We start from the raw sequence: 5,631 nt of genomic DNA, 5'->3' as shown, positions 1-5,631 counted from the left end.
ACAGTAGAACAGGTCTGGTTTCAAAGAAAAATGCCTAATTAATCTTTACTAGCTTTAACTATTCCTACAAGAAATCACAGTGCTAAAACTTACATGTGAGCATAAGGCAGAGTGCTGATAAGTTGGATATCAAGATCAAAATGCTTCAAGTCTCTTGTGAGAAATAGTATTTAAACATTACTAACAAACATGTCAGCTGGGTCCCTCCCAAATTACATCATGTTGACACTTAGGTTTTCCCAGGCAAACAAACTGCATTATTTAGCAATTTAACACCTGCTCAGAAACTTACAACAATAGAAGACATTTCACATGTATACCCTAGCAGAAACCAGAGCAATAAAGCACCATCTCCATGTAAATTCTGGTCATAAACTTTAGCCTTAAAACAATGGGCATGAAACCTTCATCCAGACTCACTGGAGCCGAATTCTAACATGAAAGAGTCACAACATGCTTCACCTAGAGTGCAATGTTGTCACATATTTTGCAGTTCCACATTTCGCAGTATTCTTTTACACTCAAGAAAACATGCCTGTATTTTACATTTATTTACAAATGCCAGAATTATATATCAAATTCTATTTGACTAGGCTGGCAGCCTTTGCCCATCTCTCCCCAGTCAGCACACAGAGTATGGGAAGTCTCTGGATTAGGAACCTGTCCCTCCAGCATGTTCTGTTTATTGTGGTAATGAGGTTTAGGTCCCTGGAGCATGTGGCATGGAGGGATTGGGATTTCTTTAGGTGTAGCATATCTAGCAGCTCTGGGTCAGACATGGATTTGTAGGTCAAGCAGAGATCACCTCTAAGTAGGTGATAAGAGACAGAGTATAGCTGGAGTTTTTTGAGTCTGTCTATATAGGGCATGTGTCTAAGGCCTACGATCCTCTTAGTGAGGTCTTTTTGTGGCCTTTCCAGTTGTTGTAGGTATCCAGTGAGGTACATACCAAATGAGGCATTCTATTCTATAATAGGTCTAATGAGGGATGAGTAGAGAGGGATTATGACCTCTTTTTGTCTTGGATGAGAAACCTTTTGTAATGAGATGTGCCACATAGAAGGGCTTTCTGACTACAGTGGCAATGTGGTTATCAAAGGAGAGGTTGCTGTCAACCTGTGTCCCCAGGTCTCTTATCACACCTTCAGTGTTTAGTGGACTACCACCTATGTGGTAGTTCATGGGCACCGAATTTTTCCCAAAGGGAATGACAATGCACTTTTTGGCATTGAGCTTAAGGCCATGATTCTGGCACCAGTCATTGGTTTCAGTAAGGCCTTTTTATAGAATGTCTACATCAGATGGAGAATCAGTAATGGCTCCCAGTTTGCAGTCATCTGCGAACTTGGTCAGCCAGAGTCCCTTTGTGTTGGCTTGAACTTCAGAGAAGTAGATGCCAAAGAGGAGAGGACCTAGAACTGATCCCTGTGGGTCACCAGTTGTAACTGGACAGTAGTCAGATTTGGAATCCGCTACTTTCACAGTGTGGGTTCTATCAGTGAGCCAGTTGGCAAGCCATCTTATGATGACATAGGGGTTTATGCCTAGTTTAGTGGGTCTATCTATGATTCCTGAGTGAGGGATGGTGTCGAAGGCCTTGGCAAGATCTATGTAGGCTGTGTGAACTACCTTGCCCTCATCCACAGCTCCGGTGACAGACTCAAAGAAGTCTATTAGGTTGAGCAGGCATGATCTACTTTTCACAAACCCAAATTGCATGGGGTCCAGAGTTTGGAGATTCCCTATGTCCTTATTTATAAGGTCCATGATGATGCACTCCATAGCCTTACATATCAGATTCATCAGACTAATGGGGCGGTAGTTCCCAGGGTCTGTAGTCGCTCCCCCTTTGTGAAGTGGGATGACTGTAGAAGTGAAAAATTGAAAGGAAACACCCACCAGGGCAGTAACAACATACAAATGGAGTACGGCCACCAAAAGATGCAAACTTTTCCACAAAAAGCCACACTGTGTGGAAAACTGAGTCCAAATAATGAAAACTGAATCTTGTAGTTGAACTAAAACAAACAATTTATTCCAAAGTGAAACGACTAAGCGCTTTCGCCAGCAATCTGGCTTCATCAGAGTCGTTTAAACTACATTACAATAAACCATATATACTCTCAACTCAAAGCTCATTGGGTCAATCCAAGTAGCACACGCCCATAACACATCCTTTTCTAAAAAACTTGGTAGTTGACATAACAACTATATACAAAATACTTTATACACATAAATAACAGGAGTCATCATCAATGGTGATATTGTATCCATAAGATTCTAAATTGATATTGTCAAATTTCACAATAAAAACATTCTGTGTATACATGAATCGTAGTACATAAAGCATAATATAAATCCCCCCACACACACACACACACACTCAACCAGCTAAATAAGACACTAATATCATAATACCAACACACCATATAAATTGATATTTTGTATTGTTAATTATTGCACACACACCATAGGTCCCTACTACCTGTGTTTTTCTGTCTCTATACTAAAAGGGACCTTAACTTTAAAATGGGTTTAATTGAAATGTAATCATTTATACCCGGGGGCTTGCAAGCATCTAATCTTAATTGCCATACTGTTTCTAAGGCCCCACTCTGTTGGGTATATCACCCCCTCGCCAAGATCTAAAACCGTCCAATAATAAAAAACATAAATTTTTTAAAACCAACACATTTGTTGCTGTGTAAATAAAGTGCATTGTGCTTATCTCTCTTCCTTATAGATCTGATGTGTTCTGCGATTCTATCCTGCAACCTCCTAATGGTTTTCCCCATAGAATGCCTCACCGTCACACATGTTGCTAGGTAGACAATGTTCTTTGTACAACAATTGCACTGCCGGGACAAGCGATGGTGTACTTGTAACTTGGTACACATACATAACTACCCTCATTGATGTACCTACACCATCTGCAAAACCCACATTTTTTCATAATGGATTTGTATTCATTTTTGTTGTTTCTCTCTAGGATACCTTTCATATTCTCACCCTACTGAACACAAAAACGGGTTCTGAACCCAATGTTTTTTTAAGATCCTCACTTAAAACATACTTCCAAATATTTTTTATTATATCAACTATCTCTGTGGATTTAGGGTTAAATTTAACTATCATCTTTAAATCAGACACCTTGGGTATAACGCCAGTCTCATTTTCCACCATGTGTCCTAACCCAGAACATAAAACAGGTGCATAGCGCTCTTTTCTTCCCTCAAGACCTCCTTCTTATACTTAGAAGGAGCTTCAATGGATAACCACGATCCAAAACATACCTATTAATTTAAAAGCTCCTTCTAAATTGTGTATCATTACTGACCAGCCTAGAGGTTCTCACTATTTGCCCTTAACAATTCCTTTCGTTGGTGGAGCGGGTGACAACTGGAGAAGTGTAATAGTGAGTTCGAATAATTTTCTTTTCTGTAAATATTACTTTCAAACCCACTATCTGTCCTACTAATAGTAATGTCCAAGTAGTTGATTTTGTTTTTATCCCAATGAAATGTAAATTTCAAAAATTCTGTTGTGTTACTCAGAAATTCAACAAAGTCAACCACTGTTTTCTCATCTCCTTCCCAAAAAATCAAAATGTCATCCAAAAACCTACTATACATCAGTATGTTTTCTTTAAACCTTTCTGATGCAAAAATGTGTTCTCTTTCCCATGTAAGTAAAACTGCATTGGCAAAAGCTGGCGCACATTTTGCACCCATCGCAACACCTGATCTTTGTTGAAATGAATCCCCTCAAAGTTCATGAAATTGTTCTTAAGCACTAATTCCATCAAATCACAAACAAAATTGGCCTTGGTCCCTTACAACAACCCATCCTTTGTAATTGCTTCCAAAAACATCTCCAAACCAACTTTGTGAGGAATAACAGAAAATAAGTTCACTACATCAATGGTCAGAAACCCAAAGTCCCTGTTTCCTCTCTCAAAATTTTTAATTCTATCAAGGCAATGCCAAGAACCTCTAATAATATGCGGTGCATGATTAATAATAGGCTTCACCACCGTATCAACATAAGCAGCTAGGGTTTCAGTTTTAGACCCCTTAGCTGATACAATGGGCCTAAATTGTATATTGTCGGCCCCTTTATGCACCTTTGGTATTCCAAACAATGTAGGTATTCTTGGAAAAACCACAACCAAAAAATCATACTCCAATTCATTGATGTTTCCTTGAAAAAGGGCATCGTGTAAAAATAAATCAATTTTGTAGTATGCCCTGTTGATCTCACCCTTTGAAACCAAATCATATGTGTCATCACCATTCAAAATCACAGACATTTCAGAGATATAGTCAGTGTTTGTCATGACAACCATACCCCCCCTTGTCAGGTTTCATAAATCTGTATTTTCCAGATTTCTTGAGGGAGTCTAACAAATCTCTCTCTACACGTGTCAGGTTGTCATTAAACAAAAATACGTTATCCAAACTTTTTCGTATTTGTGTTTCAACCATTTTTTCAAATACCATAATTTCAGAATTACAAGGTGGTATGAATGCACTTTTCCTTTTTAAATACAGTCGTTCTATCCACAGCAACACTATTCCCACTGGTTGCCACTTCTCCAATTGCTGCAAAAAACATTTTCAAATTAATTTGCCTAATAAACATTTTAAAATCGAGTAAAATCTGCGCTGTGTCAACTCTAAACATTGGTACAAAACTTACACCCTTACTAAATAAATCAAAGTGTGTTTCACCTATCACAATGTCAGTGTAGTTGTAAATACAATATCCACTTTTCTTGATCAACTGGTGTCTAATACCTTGAAACACTACCATGGTTCAACTCTCTGAGGGACAATTCAACTTTAATCCATCCAAACACACTATTTCACTACCCATACCCTCTTCTTGTACCCTCCATTACTCACTAGTGGTAAAAAATCACTCCCCTCAAAACTACAGGTGCTGGTGTTGTTAATACCTTCCCTATAAGTTTCACCATCGTCACATTGTACTTCGAATAAACTCAATTCAGTTGACACAATACTATTCATAATATTGTCATTATCTACCATACATATCATATCACCATTTTCTAAATCACTTGTTACATCATTCGTCAATATCTCCCCCTCCTGTTCGATCTCCCTCCCCTGTAAAACTCTTGCTGGGCTTCTCTTCCCTACAAACCCCTGTTCCGAAGCCTCTCCGACCTCCGAGGGCCATTTTCCATTTCTAAAAAAACTTCATTATCCCCCCTTTCATCACTGTAACTTACACCTTCATTAACAACATTACTCTCATGTGTGTTAGTATTAGTCATTTCTTCGTGCACCAGGGGGATATGCCCTTTTATTTTTATAGTCAACACTATCCCTTTCAAGCTTCTTTTTCTTTTTAGCCATATTTTTGTTGACAAAACTGTTAATATTGTTCAATGTTTTGTTAAAATTCGCCAAATTCTGTTCAAATAGTAAGTCAGTAGTGATACTCACGTGGAGCTGTTCAATCTGCTCCTGTAGCTCTGTTAATTTAGTCTCGTTGTTCTTTAGTATAATATCCATCATGTCCAACCCAGTTTTATTAAACAATGCTGTTAGCTCGTGAAATGCTACTGAATTGTCGTCCACTCCCATGGGTCACTTCCATACTCGC

The sequence above is a fragment of the Protopterus annectens genome, chromosome 4.part0 (genome assembly GCF_019279795.1).
Source record: "Protopterus annectens isolate FY-2018-M chromosome 4.part0, PAN1.0, whole genome shotgun sequence".
Lineage (NCBI taxonomy): Eukaryota > Metazoa > Chordata > Ceratodontiformes > Protopteridae > Protopterus > Protopterus annectens.
The sequence above is the reverse complement of the archived record's forward strand: the minus strand, read 5'-3'. Positions refer to the sequence as shown.